Source organism: Leopardus geoffroyi, chromosome B2 (genome assembly GCF_018350155.1).
Source record: "Leopardus geoffroyi isolate Oge1 chromosome B2, O.geoffroyi_Oge1_pat1.0, whole genome shotgun sequence".
Classification (NCBI taxonomy): domain Eukaryota; kingdom Metazoa; phylum Chordata; class Mammalia; order Carnivora; family Felidae; genus Leopardus; species Leopardus geoffroyi.
In genome coordinates, this window is record NC_059332.1 from 79,907,849 (window position 1) to 79,929,694 (window position 21,846).

At 41.0% G+C, this 21,846-nt stretch overlaps 1 long non-coding RNA gene across 2 annotated transcripts; it reads left to right on the forward strand.

The window, feature by feature from the left end:
• The first annotated feature begins 1,014 nt into the window (after positions 1 to 1,014).
• Positions 1,015 to 21,247, forward strand: LOC123608717. 2 transcript variants are annotated; one of them, XR_006717395.1, is made up of 3 exons: positions 1,015 to 1,134; positions 13,199 to 13,872; positions 20,110 to 21,247. It is a non-coding gene; the product is annotated as an uncharacterized LOC123608717 (long non-coding RNA). The 2 variants fall into 2 exon arrangements; XR_006717396.1 differs by lacking the exon at positions 20,110 to 21,247 and adding an exon at positions 13,966 to 14,317.
• Positions 21,248 to 21,846: the final 599 nt, after the last annotated feature.

Sequence of the window (21,846 nt, forward strand, 5' to 3'; positions counted from 1 at the left end):
CCGCCGAGATTCCGGCGCGCTCTTTGGGCAGCTTTGCGCAAGCGCAGGTGGCATTGTACGGGTCCCTGCAGAATGACACGTATTTTTTCCCACCTAGACAGCCTATACCTCCCCGAAAATGTAGGGAAGCCAAGCCTCTTTCACGCGTAGACTGATCCGCAGCTTCCCCAAAGGCATGTATTTTACTGGTGAAAGGGTCCTTCTCACCACTGTTACAGATCTAAAGCCTAATCGCCCTTTTTTCTGCCAAGCTTGACGTCCTGGCGGGATCTGGGTTTGATCTGGAATTTGGGAAGTTCTCCCTGATGCGGTTCAGGGGAACAAGCCTTAGAGAAATTATAAGGGAGAGAAATTGGAATGCCAGAAAAGAAGAATTTGGGGAGGTGTACTTCTAAGGATCTATGAAGTATCTAAAATTAATCCCAAAGCATTTTTCGAGAGTTTTGTTTACATTTCTGAAGAAAAGTTTCCGCGTATTTGGGAGTGTCGGGGGGGGGGGGGCCATGTCTCAAAGTTACTAACTTGTGTATAATTGTCAAAGGGAGGAAGTGCCGGCCGGAATACCCACCAACTGGCGGTGTTCCTTGCCTTACCAAACAAACGGTCTTTCCCTTCGAGTTAAGCAGGGGTGATTGGAAGCATTTTATAAACTCGGTCCTGTAATAAGACCTGTAGTTACCAGAGTAAAGTATTAAACGTAAAGCTGGATAAGGGGAAATTAATTATAATGTAGCAGTTTGGTTTTAAACAATGCTATATTTGAACTGCAAGGTTGTGAGGTCGGGTGGGGGGTATATTTTAAAGAGTCAGTGGGAAATTTGGGAGGCAGCTCAGCCCCTGAATGCCTGGACTCTCTCAGTAAGATTCAGAATTCCCCCATAAAGAAAGAGGGGCCAATGGCTATCTCTCTGAGAGCCTGAGTTAGGTAACACTCCTGGTCTACCTTGAAACCCTGTAAGGTCCACCTTACAACTACTGACCTTTTTGTGAGTCTGTCACACCTCTTCTGACAGGACAAGATAAGATCCAGTTTCCTTACATACCAGAAGTCGGCCTAAATAGTGCCCAATTCTCTGCATACCATGCCCAGAGTGATGAAATGTTTGATCCTCCAAATCTCTACGGATGGAAAAGGTGAGCCTAATCTTGGGAGAATATCTCACTTTTCGGTTTATTCTGACATGTGTGTAAGGGTGCTCCTATCTGGCTTCCCAGAAGTTGGCAAAATGTCAACGAGTGATAGTCGTTGTTTTGTGTGTTCTTGGTTTTTGGTTTTTGTTTTTTTTTATCAATTCCTATTTTCCCTCACTGGCAGGGACTAAGTTGGTATCACGTATGCTCGGCTTCCTTCCTCATTCTGGTGACCCCCCCCCCCCACCACCACCTCCACCTCCTGCCTGTACTTTATCAGCTACAGTACATAGAAGAAATTCGGAAGGAGATCATGGTGGGCTAAGCTTGGAGCAAAGAAGGAACATGAGTCACATCTCACATAGAGGTTGAGGTTCTAAGCTCAGGATATGGGGCCAAGGAAAACAAACTCAAAACTCTGTTCCACTGCTGAGCACCAAATGAAGTCACTGACTGGCATTTAGGGTCATGTACAAAAAAGAGCGATCTTCAGACAACAGACCCACACTTTTCACAGCCAGTTTCTTCCCTCTAAGCTTCACATCTTCCTCGAGGGCATAAGTTCAGAAGCAGAACAATAAGTAGCCTCTCCCTCTCTTGCTTGCCTGCACAGGCCCAGGTAAGTTGATAGGAGTGGGTACAACGCGACTTCTTTGCAGTCAGATTCATAGCTGCTAACAGCTACTCTAATGTTGTAAGCCAAAAGAGGATGTACTGTGAAGCTTCTTATTTGCACAATCTCCTTCCAAGCCTGATAAGGTATTAGTAATTTTATGTTTTTAACTTTAAGTTTAGGCCTGTTATTAGTTTAATTGTGGGCAAGCAAATAGATATGTTGAAGTCCTAACCCTTAGTCCCTCAGAATTTGAACTTATTTGGACATAGGATCTTTACAGAGGTAACCAAGTTAAAATTTGGTCATTAGAGTGGGCCCTAATTCAGTGGGACTGGCATCTTAGGATAAGGAGAAATCTGGACTTGAAGACAGGCTTACACAGAGGGGAAGATGATGTGAAGACACAGGGAGAAGACAGCCATGTGACTAGAGGAATGCATCTATAAGCCAAGGAATACCAAAGATGGCCAGCACATACCAAAAGCTAGAGGCAAGGAAAGATTCTCCTCTGGGGCTGTCAGAGAGGGCATGGCCCTGCCTACAACTCGGTTTCAGACTTCTAGCCTCCAAAACTGTGCGGCAATCATCTGTTGTCTTAAGCCACTCAGCTTTGGGTACTCTTTTGTAACAGCTCCAGGAAACTGATACAAGGACCCTAAAAACTTGGATCTGCCCTTGTTGCAACCCATGCTTTCTGGATCTAAAGCTCTTGAAGCCAGTGTCCTCTGGACCAAAGTCCCTAACCTTAGTATAAATGCAGACAACTTTTCCCAATCCCTTTTAAAGGGAAATTTACCTGGCACACTCTTAGGGTTTTAGTGCCCAAAAGTCTGTTCTAAAGAACTCAAGACATTCAGCCATTAGTACTAAATCACTCTTTGCTGTAAGAGCACTGAGATCTTCAAAGGCAGTATTAGGTATTTCTTCAGGTGGCAAGCATTAATTCAAGTATCTGCCAGCATCTCCATAGTCCTCACTGCCCAGGGATTTACCATCCCTGTTCCTGAGGTGGGATTCCATCCCCAGAAAATGCCCTTAGACCCAGACGTTCATCTTCCAACAGAGGACTCTTCCACTGACAAAGCATCACAAACTGGGGGGCTTAAAACAACAGGAATTGATTCTCTCACAGTACTGGAGGCTAGACATTCAAAAATCAAGGTGTTTGAAATCAAGGCTAACAGGGCCACCCTTTTTCCAAAGCCTCTGGAGAAGTATCCTTCCCTGCCTCTTCCAGCCTCTGGTAGCCCCAGTCATTCCTTGGTTCCAACCTCTGCTTCTGTCTTCACATGGCCAACACCCCCCTGTGTCTGTCGTCAAGATGACGTTCTCCTGGGGCGCCTGGGTGGCTCAGTCAGTTAAGCGTCCGACTTCGACTCAGGTCATGATCTCATGGTCCGTGAGTTCAAGCCCCGCGTCGGGCTCTGCGCTGACAGCTCAGACCCTGGAGCCTGATTCGGATTCTGTGTCATCCTCTCTCTCTGACCCTCCCCTGTTCATGCTCTGTCTCTCTGTCTCAAAAATAAATAAACATTAAAAAAAAAAAAAAAATGACGTTCTCTTCTCTCTGTGTGGCTATGTCCTAATTTCCCTCTTCAAATGACCCCAGTCATATTGTAGTAGGGCCTAACCTATTCTAGTAAAACTTCATTTTACCTTGATTCCATCTGCAAAAACCCTATTTCCAAATAAGGTCATGTTCACAAGTACCAGAGTTTAGAAGTTCAATGTATCTTTTGAGACAATTCAACCCATAACACCCACCCTTACCTCTGGAAGCATGTCCAGGCTTGCAGAAACAAGCTTTTCTGAACCCAGGAATTTGACTGCTGTATGTTACAGGGGCTGAGGGCAGGCCACTCCAAGATAGGTCACTTTGGCGTGAAGATTATTCTGAGCTGAAGGCAATTGAGACCTTGTGGATTCAAGAGAAACTTTTGTCTCTTCCTTAACTGCATGGAAGAATCTAAATTGGGGGGTCTTTCCCAGAATAAGGATAAACCTTATCTGAGTGACCCATGTCTATTGCAAGGCAAACATCTAATTACCAAACATCTCTTCGTCTTATTGCCCCATGGTGTGCATTCCTTTTCTTTGAAGTCCCAGACCCCTACCCCTTCTCTTTAGTTGGGGATGACCTCATTTTGCTTGACGGTCTTTGGAATTTCCACGTCTTTGAGGATTCCCTGTACAGACACTATTAAATTTTATTTTCTCCTGTTTATCTGTCTCATGTCAATTTGATTGTTAATCTAGCTAGAAGGACCTTGAAGGGGACAAGAATTCTTGCTCCCTGAAAATGTCTTCCTTTTTAAGAGTATCATGCAGTTTTTTAGAAAGTCAGAAACTGAGACAGAGACCTTAAAAATCACCTTCCATGTCCCTCCCTGGTTTTGTATATTGCTAGCAGCTGCAGAGAATGAAATATATGAGCAAACTCAAAATCACCGTCTCTTCCCACTTTCCACCAACAGTGCTACACCTGCTTGAAGAGTTTCAAGTCTGTAGTCCGTGCTTTCAAACTTAGTCTCCCCAGAGGCTCCAGGTATTTTCTCAGTGATCCGAGACTTCTAAAGCCCAATTTCATGTCTACACATTGTTAAAAGATAAACTGAGGCATATTAAAAATGTTAAGAGAAGGGGCACCTGGGTGGCTCAGTCAGTTAAGCATCTGACTCTTGATTTCGGCTCAGATCATAATCTCATGGCTCATGAGATCGAGACCCAAGTCAGGCTCTGTGCTGACAGCTTGGATCCTGCTTGAGATCCTCTCTCTCTCTCTCTCTCTCTCTCTCTCTCTCTCTCTCTCTTTCTCTTTCTCTCTCTCTCTCTCTCAAATAAATAAGCTTTAAAAAAAGAGTTCATTTGAACAAAAATCATTTTGAATTGGGGCTTGCTAAACTGGAAATGGTTTGAATCACTATGGGGACAGGAGCCAGGGGAAAGACTTATGCAGAGAAGGTGTAGAAGCAAAGAAAATAAATTATATTTGGCTATACCTTAAAGCCTAGTTGGCTGTTTGGGATTAGTTGTCCTTAGCATTTTGATTTCATAACCTGGAGGCATTTACAGGCTTAGATTTTGGTTTGCTTACGTAGCCTGCCATGACATTAGAGCCACTTCAGTCTAATGGCCTCCTTGTTTAATTCATTCAACATCAATTCCCAAACAAGGACTCAATATGACGACTCCAGTTCCAGGGGTGCAAATACATGCCCAACCCTGAACAGGCTCCTACATAGAGAGATCTGATTCCCCACCCACATGTTTGTGCAAGAATATTACATCTCTATTTTCTATTAATCAACCTAATCTTAATTCTGAATCCCTTCCTACTAAATAGGTAGTGTGGGGGAGGAAAAATAATATTTCCTCTACTCTTCTGAGTTTTTAGCCATTATCTCCTGTAATAAGAGAGATTAACAAGAAAAACAAAGTTTATTAATATGTATACATCAGGTATAGATGGGAGATACTCAGGGACACTTAGTAACACTTCCCACCAGAAGGCCCAAGACACCACCTTGAATACCATCTTCAAGTAAAGACGAAAGAAAGATGTTGGGGGTGGGGGGTGGTGGTGTGCATTTATGTGGAGTGACCAGGGAAAGCAGAGTAAAATGTAAACTTTGTTATGCAGATTTAAGTGGCGCTTTCTCTGTTGATAAGTTTCTTATAATTTTAGAGTCATCTTTCTCTTCCGGGTACCAAAAGGGACACATGCTCACGAATGGGGGTTTCCTTTCCCCTATAAATGGTGAAATTCCCTTACACAACAGTAACTTCCACTCTTTTCAGAATTTCTTCTGTGTCTGCTGTTGCTCAAAAATAACCAGTTCAAAATAATCTTTCTTCCAAAGAGGTATTCTTCAGCAGGAAATGTTAGCACTGGCATTTGGGGGAGGGGGGTTCCCCCACTTCTATGCCTAGAATTACATCTTCGTCCCAGGGGCTCAGACAATATATCCCCAGGCAAGGTTGGCTTCCTGCACTGACACTTGACATGACTCCTTCAGCTCTCTACTGATCATTGACCGTACTATGGGAGAAAGGGCATCTTTTGTGAGGCTGGAAGCCCTATTGCACAGGCCTTTTCTTTCTGAATGCACCTGTAGCTATTTCTCTCCGTGGCACTACAAGAGATCAGGGCCCAGTAACCAAAATCTAGAGTCTGGAGAAATATCCAATACTTTCCTTCACTAAGCAGACAGTCCCCCAGCAAGGATTAAATAAGTACATGTGACTGGATAATGTTTTGAGAAATTAACTTTTTTGGTTCAATGACAGAATGGACATATCTCATGAGAGAAGCATCAAAGATGATTCCAGTCTTCCTGTTCTACATAGGAAGGTCTCCAACTTTCTCACTAGCTCCAAGAATCCTAAGTCTATTATTTCAAATATAACAAGGAGCATTAAAAATTGTATATTGGGGGGCGCCTGGGTGGCGCAGTCGGTTAAGCGTCCGACTTCAGCCAGGTCACGATCTCGCGGTCTGTGAGTTCGAGCCCCGCGTCGGGCTCTGGGCTGATGGCTCAGAGCCTGGAGCCTGTTTCCAATTCTGTGTCTCCCTCTCTCTCTGCCCCTCCCCCGTTCATGCTCTGTCTCTCTCTGTCCCAAAAATAAATAAACGTTGAAAAAAAAAAAGAAAAAAAATTGTATATTGGATCATTTCTTCTGCATGATGATAAGTTGGACATATTTGAGTTAAAAAAAGGAACTAGAATTCCCCATTTCTCTACAACCAAAAATTAAACTGTGTATGGCCACTAGATGGAGCTAAAAACCAGGTAATCAAGCCTTCTACTGTTTCATTGACCAAGAAAGTAGGTCAGTGAGTCAGGTTCTTCAATTACATTATGTGTGTGCCTGCTCCAAAGGTTGAATTTGGCCCTGGTTCACCAAATTCAGAATAACAGGTCAGTCTAACCTACAAGTGATTGAATAACAGTGACTAGCAGAGTGCCTCCGCTGTGCAGTTTACACAACTTTCTTCAATGGAAAATATAAAAGATTAGAAGGAAAAATAAGTAACTGCTTTCTAAACATTACTGTCAAGTCATGATGGTGTTCAGAGATATAAATAGCTATCTGTTTCTGTGTGCCATAAAAAAAAAAAAAAACTTACTTCTACTTTGAATTATGCAGAACGTTGTCTGACTTTCCATTTAAGAATAATAAAATTTTATGTATGAATTATGCTTTACCTTGCACAAAATGTTCAGAGATTCTCCAATTTGTGTCAATCCTCACAGTTCCATAAGGTAGACATTGCTATCATCTCCAGTTTATAGATGAGGAAACAGGTTCAGAGAGGTTCAGTAACTTGCCCAAAGCCTCACAGCTTGGAAGCTAAAGACCTAGGCTGTGAGGTGCTGTGCCATGCTGGAACCTGCCAGCAGTCAGGAGACCTTTGTTCATAATCCAAGCTCTGCCACCCATGCATATTAGGCTTTGAAGAGGGGAAATCACCCTTCAAGACCTGATTTGTTGTTTTCCCACTTGAAAATTATTAGATGGTCCCTAAGGCAAAGTGCCTTAAACTTAAATGCACTCAATCCCTTGGGATCTCTTTAAAATGTAGGCTCTGATTCATGAGGTCCGGGGCAGGGCTGAGATTCTGTATTTCTTTTTTTTTTTTTTTTTTTTTTTTAATAAGATGGCAGCTTTATTATTTTTTAATTATTTTTTAATTTTTAATTTTTGAGACACAGAGAGAGAGAACATGAGCGGGGATGGGGCAGAGAGAGAGGGGGACACAGAATCCAAAGCAGGCTTCAGGCTCTGAACTGACAGCACAGAGCCAGACGTGGGGATCGAACCCACAAACCACGAGATCATGACGTGAGCTGAAGTCAGATGCTTAACCTACTGAGTTACCCAGATGCCCCAAATTTATAAAAAACATTTTCGCCTACATTAACTCATTTGATCCTACCAAAACTTGGTGAATTAGATAGAGAAGATATTTTCCCCATCACAGATGAAGAGACAAAGTCTCCAGAAAGGTTATGACAGACATAGCCAGTGTCTCCTGACTCCAACTGTCAAGCGCCTTTCACCGCACCACACCGCTTCCCTACCCTACCTCATGGTTCAACATGCATATAAATCTATGAGCAAGGAGTGTGGCTGTGCTATAGATAAAGGAAGAAGAGAGAAAGATGTGGCATAAGCTTGGGATCACCTTATTAGGAGAAATGAACGAATGAGTAGTACATTGAGGCAGGTTGATGTCTAGGGAACATCTGAAGTTTCTGGTGATGTATTTCAAAATGCCAGGTTTGGATTCCACAGAATGCTAACTTCAAAGGTCATTGACTCACTTATCGAATGGTTGTCTTTTTTTTTTTTTCTTTTAAGTTTACTTATTATTTTGAGAGAGAGAGAGAACACAAGCATGCAAGCAGGGGAGGGGAAGAGAGAGAGAGAAAGAGAGAGAATCCCGAGCAGGGTCCTCATTGTCAGCACAGAGCCCGATGCGGGGCTTCATCTCACTAATTGTGAGATCATGCAGAGCCGAAATCAAGAGTTGGACACCTAACTGACTGAGCCACCCTAGCTCATAACGGTTATCTTCCATTGGGCCCTAGTTTTAGGCTCAGAAAAAGTATACTTTAAGTCTACTCTTTTCAATTCATATTTCTACTGAATGCTGACTATGTGAGGAAATCCAGAGATTACAAAGATGAAGACCCATCATTGAACCATAAAAAGCTTATTATTTAGTAGGGAGGACTTATTATTTCCATTACTCATGTATCGATTCATTTAAAAATATGATGTAGCACCTTGCTATATGTCATGTACTATCCAAGGAGAACAGTGACAAATGAACACAGCAAGGCCCTGACCTCAATGACTTTACTTGGCCAGTACAGGATATGGAAAAAGTCAGCATAAGCGCCACAGGGGGGCGCTGTGGGGGGCTGCCCACCCTTCCACGAATCACAGAGAGGGATATCTGTCCCAATCTTGAAGAGTCAGGGGAAGCTCCCAAGAGGAAGTCACATAAGCTGAGCTGAGCTGGGGGTCTGGGGGACCATATGTGCAAAGGTCTAAAAGCAATGGTGTGTGGTAAATATTTAACAACCATCTCTCTGGGGATAGGCAAGCACGCCCTAATTTGTAGATTTTGCCGATGTCCTTGATATCAATACTCCCACCAAGGCAGACTTTAAGCTCCCAATATGACATCCCTAAACATGGGTTTGGGAAGAAGTAAGTACTTCACAAGCAGGTACAAATCAGTTCTAGAGTACCACTGCCTAGAGGTGCAAGTATATGCTGTGAGGAACCCCAAGCAACTCTGTGGGGTGTGTGAGGCTTCGGCAGCAGGTAGGGGAGGTGAGTGCAGATAGAAGAGGGAATAGGGAGAGGAAGGCTGGAAAATGACCAAATGCCACTTCAGAGTTTGGAGGTGATCCCAAGGTAAATATGGAGTCATTGAATGGTTGTTGTTTTTTTAATGTTTATTTTTGAAAGAGTGAGAGAGAGAGAGCACGTGTGCGCAGATCTTCTGTTCCCCTCTGTCTCTCTGCCCCTCCCCAAACCCGATGTGGGGCTCAAACCCACAAACCGTGACATGACCTGAGCTGAAATCAAAGTCAAACACTTAACTGACTGAGCCACCCAGGTGCCCTTCATTGAATGGTTTTAAGAAGGGAGTGACCCCATTGAGAGTAATATATAGAGAGTAATGGAGACAGAAGCCTGATTACAGTATTCTGCGGTGTGAATGAGAAGTGATAAAGTGGACAGAGTGGAGACAGTGAGTGCAGGCAATACCTATACTTGCCTTTGAAGCAAAAGGAGCAAGGAGCTAAGGCAGTAACTGTTGGAAGCCAAACTTGAAGCCAAAGGGTTTGATTCAGAGATTTTTTTTTAATATAAAAAAAGATGATTACACTTCAGTGAATTACAATTCAATGAATATGACAAAAAGCCAGTGGGGAGAGAGATGAGGGGACAACTGATGGAGTGCGCCCTCTGAGGACAGGGAAGGATAGGATCCCAGGTACAGGATAGAGTACAGGATAGAGTAATAGAAGTACCATGAGATTACAGGGTTGTAAGTTCATGACCCATGTTGAGGGTAGAAATTACTTAAAAATAAAAAGAAATCTTAAAAAAAATAAAATACAATAGAAGTACCATGAGATTTAACGTTTTATTCATGCTAAAAAAAAAAAAAATCCAAAGTAGCACTTTGAAGGCAAGACCCTAGTCAGTTTTACTCAATGCAGTAGCCTCAGAACCTAGAATGATGGCTGGAAATACAGCAGGTATTTGCTGAGTGAATTAACTCATGAATGGATAAAAGTAACCATTATTTAGACACACTTTGAACCAGGACTGTGAAAGTTATTTTCACACATATTCTTTAATTCTTACAACAACACTTAAGAAGTAAATAATTATTTCCATTTTACAGATGAGAAAAGAGAAGCTTAGATTGAGAAATGAAAGAGTTCAGGACGTGCCATCCAAATTACGTTGCTTGGGGCTATTGATTATTTGGAGCTGAAGGTATTTCAGAAACAGCTGATGCAGGAGGGTCTTTCTGATCTACCCTTTTCTACCTAAAAACAAAACCATAAAATTTCCCATGAGAAAAGTACCCTCCCTGTACCAGGAAGAGAAAAACATCCTTATCACCAGAAGACTGGGAATTGACATAGAAATGGGTCTGTACAAACAAACTTACTAATCGCCCCTTTCTTCCACTGGCTTCCTTTTCATTTATCTCCTAGCCACTTTCCCACAATTTACTGCCCTTCACTGAACCCCTTTGTCATACCATTTCTTCACAAATTTATGGTATCTTTGTCTAAAAGGTATAAATGCTTCCTGTTCTGGTCACTTCTTCTAGTCTTCATTTTCTTGTGAAAGCTCTCACGCACATGCAAAAATGTAATAAAATCTGTCCACTTTTCTCCTATGAACCAGTCTTTATCAGTTTAGTTCTTAGGCCCACCTCCAGAACCTAAGAAAGGCGAGGGGAATTTTTCCTCCCACACAGAAACATAACCCATAACCACACAGCTAATGAGTGGCAGGCATGGGATTTGATCCAGGTCAATCTGATTCAAAATTGTGGTTTTACCAATGACTATGGAAAAAAAAAAGACTGTGATTTTAAGTGTCTGGATTCTAAATATTCAATAACTTTGTCAGATTACCATATTAACAAATATTGATGCCTTAACCCACTCCAGACCAATTGAGTTGGAATCCTTGGAAGTGGGGGGCGCGTGAGTGGTTCAGTCAGTTAAGTGTCCAACTCTTGATTACAGCTCAGGTCATGATCTCACCATTTGTGAGATCAAGCCCCCCACCAAGCTCTGCACTGACAGCAGGGAGCCTGCTTGGGATTCTCTCTCTCTCCCTGTCTCTCTGCCCCTCCCCAGCTAGTGCACATGCTCGCTCTCTCTCTCTCTCTTTCTCAAAATAAATAAACTTAAAAAAAAAAAATCCCTGGAAGTGGGACCCAGATGTCCTATTTTAAAACTCTTGTAGGTGATTCTAATGTGCACAGAAGGTTGGGAACTGCTTCCTTGGGTCTCTTTCTAATTTGAGGTTGTAGGTATCATCTACCTGTCATTTTATTTTGAGGCAACATCTCTGCAAGTCCACCAAAGCAAAGATTTCTTCTCCTTTTTCTTGGGTTACTAAAGTACCAGGCACACACAGTGAGTCTCTTGTAATTGGAAAGTGTCAGCAATAACACCTATCCAATACCTTGTGGAGAAATACTAAATATTTGAAGTAAAAATTTAAAATATTTGAGAAAGGAAAAGGAAGACTTTTGCTTACTTGCATCAGCAGAATAAGTAGAAATGAGCTAATTATGGAGAGACAGAATAGCATTACCGTTAAGCATGCTGCCCTTGGAGCCACAAATCCCAGCTCTCATGGTCACTAACTGTATGTCCTTCAGCAAGTCTCTGAACCTCTCCGCTCACTGCTTTCCTCCCCTAGGAAATAGAGACGATGTCAGCAACTCCTTCACAGGATTGTTAAGAGAGTGAAATGAGCTAATATGTGTGAAGCACATGCAGCTCAGAAGCATTCTGGGTCATCTAGGGCTGTTACGTCTATCTTTCCCTGCTAGGGAAAGAGGATTTTGTCCGTTTTCTTGCCAACCGTATCTCAAGTCCTAGAACAGGGCCTGCCACAATGTGGCCTCTCCATAAATGCTGATTATTGTTGTCATTTTTGAAATTAGTTAATTAAAACAAATGTTATGTGGTGTGTGCCATTTAAAAATAGTCATTGATTCTAAAGCTAAAAATATACCATTTGCTCATAAATCATGTTATGCCATCATACTTTCAAAGGAACTTGGTGAGCCACCATAAGATAAAGAAACTGAGGGGCTCCTGGGTGGCTCAGTCGTTTGAGTGTCTGACTCTTGATTTCAGCTCAGATCATGATCCCAGGGTTGGGTTGAGCCCTGAGTGGGGCTCTGCACTGAGTGTGGAGCCTGCTTGAAATTCTCTCTTTCTCTCCTTCCCCTCTCCCCTACTTGTGCTCCCTCTCTGTCTTTCTAAAAGAAAAACAATAAAGAAATTGAGAGCATCGTTTTAAAAATATGGTGAGACATAACTATAGAGAACAAATTGATGGTTACCAGAAGGGAGGTGGGTGGGGGGATGAGTTAAATAGGTGATGGGGATTAAGGAGTGCACTTGCTGTGATGAGCACCAGGTGATATATGGAAGTGTTGAATCACTATATAATACACCTGAAAGTAATATTACACTGTATGTTAACTAACTGGAATTTAAATAAAAACTTTAAAAATATATGGTGAGGGGCACCTGGGTGGCTCAGTCGGTTAAGCGTCCGACTTCGGCTCAGGTCACGATCTCGCAGTCCGTGAGTTCAAGCCCCGCATCGGGCTCTGTGCTGACAGCTCAGAGCCTGGAGCCTGTTTCCGATTCTGTGTCTCCCTCTCTCTCTGACCCTCCCCCGTTCATGCTCTGTCTCTCTCTGTCCCAAAAATAAATAAATGTAAAAAAAAAAAATTAAAAAAAAATAATATGGTGAGACAGTCAAACCTTAAATTTTACATATGTCATCATCCAAATATTTTTTAAATATTTATTTATTTATTTTAAGACAGAGAGAGTAAGCAGGGAAGGGCAAAGAGAGAGAGAGAGAGAGAGAGTCCTAAGCAGACACTGCACTGTCAGGACAGAGCCTGACTCAGGGCTCTATCTCACCAACTGTGATCTGAGCCGAAATCAAGAACCAGAGGTTTAGCCAACTGAGCCACCCAGGCGCCCTATCATCCAAATAATATTGACTTTCGGTTAGATTTAAAATATGCAAAAATGAAAAGCATTAAATATTAAGATTATGGAATTTAGTGATTTTACCCTTTTCCTCAGATTTCTTTCACTATTATTCCACCATCATTTCTTTATCTGTTTTTCCTCCTGACAGCAAACTGAGAGCAACCTCATCTGCTCTTGAGAAAGAGAAAGAAAAGACAGGAACTAGTCCAACAGTTGAACTGCACTGAATAGTTTAATGCTACCCATTTAACAGCTGGAAATTTTTCATGGAATGGTTCCAACCACTCCTCAACTTGGGAAAAAATCATTCAGGAACCTTCTGCCTTACAAGCAATTCATAACCCCTGGCAAAGTTGAATCTAAAAAATATACAACGTGCCTATGAGTCATCCTTAAAATACTTTTCTTCAATAAGCTTCTGTAATGGGGAAAAATTATCATTCCACACAAGCTTCTGAGACTTGTTACCACTTTGCAGATTGAATAACCCTTGGAGACAAGGCAATCTACCGGCTAGACAGCCTGGAAACAGCTTCCAGACCAATCAGCTGCTGGGAAACAGTTTTTGGCCCAATCACCCACCTGGAAACTGTACATGGACCACTCGCTGTCTTCTAAGAACCACTTCTCCTAAAATCTGCCACTGCTGCCTTGCAAACCAAACCAGAGAGAGAAAATATACCTGAATTATTTCTACACTGACCTTGTGAGTCCCAGCCCATCTGTGCCCTTTTGACAAGTACTTCGAACTCCATGCCCCTCAGTGGAATTCATTCTGTATTGAATAATTTTTTGGCCAAGCCCTATCCTTTGTGGAAAGAGGTAAGGAATAAATACATTTAAGAATATATCATTTTGTACATTATAGCGGGTTTTTTTAATGTTATTTTATGTTTTTTTTTTCATTCAAACTAGGTGATTGCCAACCTTAGCTGCACATTGGAATCACCTGGGGAGTATTAAAAATCTTGATGCCCAGGCTTCACCCTGGACCAATTAAATCAGAATTTCTGTCATCAGTCTTTATTAAAGTTCCATAGATTATTCTAGTGTGTGTCAGGGAGCAAGAATGTCCTGTCCCCTTCAAGGTCTTTGTAGCTGGACTAAGAATCAAATTGACACGAGACAGATTAACAGGAGAAAATAAAATTTAATAGCATTCCTAGGGGGAATCCACTCAGACACGGAAATAAGGTATATATGTCATTCTGAATTAAGGAGAAGGGAGTAGAAGTCTGGGATTTCAAAAGGAAAAAATGCAATTCACAGGAAAATGAAAAGGAGTGCATGTTTGGTAAACAAATGTTTGCTGGGCCACTCAAAAACAAGGGGACACAGAGGACTTTGATCAAACAGGCCTTGCTGGATTCCTCCCTGTCTACCGTATCTAGTTCCTAGTGTAAGGTAGTTCTTTATGGTGATAGCTCTCTTCTTGGAGCAGATCCTCTATCTAAATGCTTTTTAGGCAGTTGAGGGGGGAGGTAAAGAACTTTTCCTAAACCTGTTGGATTTCGATTGCTTTTTAACTCAAAATAATCTTCATGCCATAATGGCCTACGCTTGGGGCAGCCTACCCTTGGCCCCTACCTATGCATCTTAAGTTGAAAACAACTGCCTAACTAGATCTTAAGAACTTGCCAAAGGCAAGCAATTTCTTGCATTTTGCATTATCTCACCCTGCCCTGCCTAGACAGTTTTTCTGCCAAGCCCTGGCAATCAGTTGATAGTAAACACACAGGGAGTTTCAGCAAGGTGCCTGGGATCTGGGGTAAGATCAGGACTACGTCACCCTCTGAGCTCTGTAAGGGAATATGGAATAGTTGTAAGAGCTTGTTATTGTGGACTCAGGTCTGTGTTTGAGGTTTATCTCTATCACCATCTAACTCTCTGTCCTAAACTAAGTTAAATGTAAAATGGGGAAATGAAAGTATCTGTTTGAGAGGATGTCATGAAGATCACATTAGATAGTAATAAGTAAAGCACTTAGCCTGGCTCTGGGTACTTGCTCCATAAATAGCCAACTAAGAATAAACACAAAATTGTTGAGATGACCCACTTGCAAAAGTAATCCTTCCTAAGAGATGATTTGTAACATTAGCAGGGCTTAGAAAGTAACCTGCAGTGACAGTGTTCAAAGTGTATCCTCAGGCCTGTTATTTAACTCAACAAAAATGTAATCGAATCAACCCTCCTGTAACTTGAACATTTCAAGTAACATTATAGTAATGGAAGTGTCCTTGCCTGCACAGTCGATAAAAAGAAGAAGGGGCACCTGGATGGCTCAGTGGGTTAAGAGTCCAACTTCAGCTCAGGTCATGATCTCACAGTTGGTGAGTTTGAGCCCCGCATCGGGCTCTGTGCTGACAGCTCAGAGCCTAGAGCCTCTCTTTCTGCTCCTGTGCTGCTTGCGCTCTGTGGTGGGACCATTTTTATTCAAGCTTTTGGGAGACTCTCTTGGATTATTGGAATGATAAGAAAAAAACTGCACTGCTAGTCCAGCTGCAACTTGACTCTTTAGAATCAATAGCCATTTTGGATTCAGGAAATCCTTGGAGAATATCAAACCTTACCCTATTACAAAGCCTCCTGGATCTGGGAGTTAGAACTATACATATAGCAGCCTGGTCTTTTGTCCTTGAGAAACCTCCTCTCAAAACCCAGCACATAGTAGGAAAAACTTTTCAAAATCTAATTACATTTACATTTTAGTTTGTTAGGGCAGGAACTTCTGTTTTTAATTAACCTCTGCTGGTCTCCATCTGCATGCAGGACACACAGTGAACTTGATTCTTCCAGTATCTTCAAGAGGCCTTAGGAATAAATCAATTATAGATCTCTTAACTCTTTCAAGCTATACAGCTTCTGGCTCATGACATTTCACTTTGCACCTGCCTCTCCATTCCCAGCTAGGCATCTTACCAATATGTATCGCTGGTCATAAATGAAAATAGAAATTTCTTCTGCTATGGATATAAAGGGAGGGACTAAATCCGCTTTAAAAAATAGTCTTTTTTATATTCCCCAGAAAAGAAACTATTATTTAATGATTCCAACTATTTTCTAAATGATGCCTTCATATCCTCAATGTAATTGCAGCCCTTTAATAAGCTTTATTTAATAAATAATACTCCTGAGGCTTGAGAGAGCTCATATAGGAGTTAACACGCATAATTTATTTCCCAGGGTATGGATAATATAGACTCAAAATTGTAATTTGTCATCAGTATATACTATGAGTATAACATACAGTGACAATTTTTTCTTTTTTAAAAATTTTTTAAATGTTTATTTATTTTTGAGAGAGAGAGAGAGACAGAGACAGAGATGGAGCACAAGTAGGGGAGGGGCAAAGAGAGAGGAAGACATAGAATCTGAAACAGGCTCAGCTCTGAGCTGTCAGCACAGAGCCCAATGCGGGGCTCAAACTCACAAACCTGTGAGATCATGACCTGAGCCAAAATCAGACACTAAACCAACTGAGCCACCCAGGAGCCCCTGACAATTTTTTCACACACATTCCTAGTTGTTTCACATACATCCCTAGTTGTTCCAGTCACATTTGTTGACATGACTACCATTTTCCCCATTGAGTTTCCCTGGCACCTTTGTTGAAAATCAGTTAATTGTATATGTGTGAGTCTATTTCTGGATTCTATTGTGTTCCATTGATCTATTTACACGAATATTACTCTGTCTTGATGACTGTAGAGCTTCTTAGTAATCTTGAAATCAGGTAGTAAAGTCTTCCGACATTGTCCTTTTTCAAGATCATTTTAGCTGTTCTGTATCCTTTGCAATTTCACATAAACTTTACTACCAGCTTATAAATTTCTTTTAAAATTACCCTGCTTGAATTTTGACTGGATGGCTGTAACTCTATAGATCAATTTACAGAGGGTAGGCATAATACAACTATGGAGGCTTCCAATTCATGAACAATTAACCACTCCATTTATTTAGACATTTATCCCTATAATATTTCATATTTTTACTGTACAGGTTTTGCACATTTTTTGTTAAATTGATTTATTCCTAAGTATTTTATATTTTTATTCTCTTGTAAATCATATTATCTTTTAGTTATATGTATGGCCCAGTAACATAAAATGTATCTTGGTGAATGTTCAATGTGCCTGGGTGCCTGGGTGGCTCAGTCAGTTAAGCGTCTGACTTCAGCTCAGGTCATGATCTCATGGTTTGTGGGTTTGAGCCCCATGTCGGGCTTTGTGCTGACAGCACAGAGCCTGCTTGGGATTCTCTTTCTCCCACTCTCTCTGCCCCTACCCTGCTTGCACTCTCTGTTTCAAAATAAATAAATAAACTTTATAAAAAAAATAAAATAAAATTTTTGGATCATCTAAGTATGTCAGGTCAAATTGGTGAGAGTATTGCTTAAATCTTCTATATCCTTATTGTTATTTTGTCAGTCATTCCATCACATACTGATAAAAGAGTACTCAAATCTCCAAATATAATTACAGATTTGTTTCTTTATTTTCAATTTTTGCTTTTACATACTTTGAAGCTCTGTTATTAGGTGTATATACACTCAGGAATTTTACTTCTTCTTGATCAGTTGCCCCTTTTATTATTACAATACCATTCTTTATCCCTGGAAATACTCTTTTTCTTTAATTTTTTTTTTTTCAACGTTTATTTATTTTTGGGACAGAGAGAGACAGAGCATGAACGGGGGAGGGGCAGAGAGAGAGGGAGACACAGAATCGGAAACAGGCTCCAGGCTCTGAGCCATCAGCCCAGAGCCCGACGCGGGGCTCGAACTCACGGACCGCGAGATCGTGACCTGGCTGAAGTCGGACGCTCAACCGACTGCGCCACCCAGGCGCCCCAATACTCTTTTTCTTTAAATCTGTTTCCTCTGATATATAGAAATACTAGCTTTCTGACGTTCAGTGTTTGCATGGTATAGATTTTTTACTCTTTAGTTTTCAAACTGTGTTTTTATATTTAAATGCATCTCTTGTAGGGGCGCCTGGGTGGCGCAGTCGGTTAAGTGTCCGACTTCAGCCAGGTCACGATCTCGCGGTCCAGGAGTTCGAGCCCCGTGTCAGGCTCTGGGCTGATGGCTCAGAGCCTGGAGCCTGTTTCCGATTCTGTGTCTCCCTCTCTCTCTGCCCCTCCCCCGTTCATGCTCTGTCTCTCTCTGTCCCAAAAATAAATAAACGTTGAAAAAAAAAAAATTTAAAAAAAAAAATAAATAAATAAATGCATCTCTTGTAAATAGTATATAATTGGGTCATGATTTTTATCCATGCTGATAATCGCTGTCTTTTTATCGGACTATTTATTCTGCTTGTATTTAGTATAATTACATTAAAACATTATCATACAAAATACATATAAAGAATTACTAAAGATTAAAAATAAAAAGGCTGGGGGGCGCCTGAGTGGCTCAGTTGGTGAAGCATCCAACTTTGGCTCAGGTCATGATTTCCCAGCTTGTGAGTTCGAGCTCCGCGTTGGGCTCCGTGCTGACAGCTCAGAGCCTAGACCCTGGCAGGTTCTGTATCTCCCTCGCTCTCTGTCCCTCCCCCATTCGCACTCTGTATCTCTCTCAAAAATAAATAAATAATTTTAAAATGGTAAAAAATAAATAAATAAATAAATAAATAAGTAAAATAAAATAAAATAAAATAAAATAAAATAAAATAATAAAAATAAAAAGGCTGGGGCACCTGACTGGCTCAGGGTCTTAATCTCAGGGTCATGAGTTCAGGCCCCACATTGTGAGTGGACCCTAGTGAGAATAAAATTTAAATATTAAATAAATAAATAGGCAAACACTCCAATAGAAAAAAGCGGAAAAGAATATAAAAAGGCATTCCTAGAATAGATGTTCAATTTCCTTAGTAATTATGGAAATAAGAATCCACTTTACATCCATTTGCTTTGCAAAACTTAAAGATTAGTTATATCAAATGTTATGTCAAATATGTCATATATATATATATATATATATATATATATATATATGTCAAGGCATAGGGAAATATGTTGCAGGTGTATTTAAGTCTACCCCTTCATTATTTATTTCTTATTTGTCCCCTCTCTTCTTTGTTCCTCCTTTTTGGTCTTCTTTTGGATTGAGTATTTTTTGTATTCCAGCCTATCTCCTCTATTGGCTTTTTTTCTAACATTTTTAAAGTGATTGCTAAAGATTACAATATGCATCCTTAATTCATCACAGTCTACCTCGAATTGATATTATACCACTTCATGTAGAATGTAAGAGTCTTACAACAGTACACGGTGACAATTTTTGATAAAAGTTGTATCTTGTTTGAAACTTCAGATTTATATATATGTATTTATTTATTTATTTATTTATCAAAACTCATTAAATAGAACATTTAGGATGTTTGCATTTTACTGTATATGACTTTTACCACACACACACACACAAAAGGAAACATAAAGAAACATTAAGCTCTAGTTAATGATATGCATACTGACATGTCAAGGGATGAAGTTTACTGATGTCTGCAACTTACTTTGATACACATCAAAAGATAAGATGAATTGATGAATGCCAAGAAGAATGGCTAGATGGATAAATACGTGACAAAACAAATATAATAAAACATTAATTGCAGAGTGTAGATAATTCTTTCAATTTTCCTCTTTCTTTAAAAATGTTCATAATAAAATATTTGATAAAAAAGCCACTATTCTGGGGTGCCTGGGTGACTCAGTCAGTTAAGCGTCTGACTTCGGCTTAGGTCATGATCTCATGGTTTATGGGTTCGAGCCCTGCACCAGGCTCTGCCCTGACAGTGAGGATCCTGTTTGGGATTCTTTTTCTCCCTCTATCTCTGCTCCTTCCCTGCTCATGCTGACTCTCTCTCAATATAAATAAATAAACTTTTTAGAAAAGCCGCTCTTCTAATGTGACATGAAAATTAAAATCTAATTTGTTTTGTAACGTCAATTCATTATATAATGAAACCTTAAGGACAGAAAAAATTATGCACATAAATTTTGTTGTGGTGATGACCTTAAAGCTCTATCTCAGTAACTCCTTGACCTTCTTAATTCCAGACCTGGCCTGAATCCTAAATTCAGCACTGTCTGCAAGGCTGCACAAGATCTCACCCTTGTGTGCATTTCCAGCCTCCTCCAGCAGCCCTCTTCCCCTGGCTCTCTGCCCACCAGACATATGAGACTTTCAGTTCCCTGAATGCCCTGGGCTCCTGCTTGCCTGAGGCCTCAAGGCCTCCACCGAAACTGTTTCCTTGCCTGGAGTACCACCCTGCAACACCCTCTCCTTCTTTTCAGAAAGTCATGCTCATTACTCACTCAGGTTTCAACAGAAATATCATTTCCCCGATGAAATAGTCCCTCATCTCCCAAAGTAGGTCAGGTTCCTATCCTGGAGGAACCCTGGGAAAGCACCTCACAGGGTCTGAGTTGCTCCAAAGCCAGCACAGAACCATGGAATTTCCCTCTTAAAGGTAACAGATGTCCTTAACAGGTCCTGACCTTTGTAACTTGTCCTTAAGTAAGTCACTCCCCTGCTCAGAAATCGGGAGGAGTATGTGTAACCTCTAAAAATCCCTGACTTAAAAGCCAGTTTTGGTTTAGAAATAATGCTGGCTTGCTTTTTATGTTACATAAGAAGAGCAGTGTGCCCCCTCAGTGCCCTAAATGAGGTAAGAGAGCAGTGATTGGAAGTTAGCCGAAAACCCAGAGCTTCTGCCCTCAGGAAGCGATGCGACAGAGGCAGAACAAGATGGAATGAAGATGAGACTAAAGGCAGGAAAACCACTTATGAGGCCACTGCAAATAACCAAAGGCGTGAATTAAAGCAATGAATGCTTTAATTCATGGAAAAAGAGAGAAGGTGACAGATTGGAGGGGAAGAGTATATTGGTCTTTGCCACAGCACATGGCATATGTGGAGGGTGAGTGAGGAGCATTTGGGTAAGAGGATGGATTTGGGGACTCCTCTTTTGTCCTCAGTCACCACAGCTTTGGGATGCCAGTACAGTAAGTCCTAAACTGAATGACATTTAGGTCTCTACATAGCATCTCCCACAAGCACCATAACCCCAAATGTCCGAACTGATAAATGTTTATGATCTATAATATTAAGCAATGAAAATAACACTGATTAGGGGCCCCCGGATGGCTCAGTCAGTTGAGCGTCCGACTTCAGGTCATGATCTCAAGGTTTGTGGGTTCAAGCCCTACATCGGGCTCGCTGCTGTCAGCACAGAGCCCACTTCAGATCCTCTGTTCCCCTCTCTCTCTGTGCCTGCCCCCCCTCTCAAAAACAAATAAATGCTTTTAAAAAATGATAACAGAATAAATTTATTAAAAGTTCTGGTTTTCTGGAAGTACCCTCCACAATATATCTCCTATGTCAACTCTTTTTTAAAAATAAGACTAGGAACAATTTCTCAGAAAGCATCATTTTATATTATAACAGAAATCTATTCTTTTGATAATGTTAGTTGAAGTAGCCACTGAGAAACAATCAATTTTAAAAAGAACATAGAGTACTTCTACAAAGATTTATTACCGATATGGATTTCTTTTTTTAACTTAATGACTCACCAGCAAAATCCTTTAGAATTGGAAGGCTCTGTACTTTGCAAGATTGCCAAATTGTCACTGATTTATTCCCCTAAGTGTAATTTGAAAGAACCTGCTGTGTAAATCTGAATACTGTAAACCTGTAAACCATGACTCTTTTCAAATCTACTTTTCCTATTAATGGTACTTAACGCCTGAGATAGAATCACAAATTGGGAGGAATCTGGGCCTATTACTGTG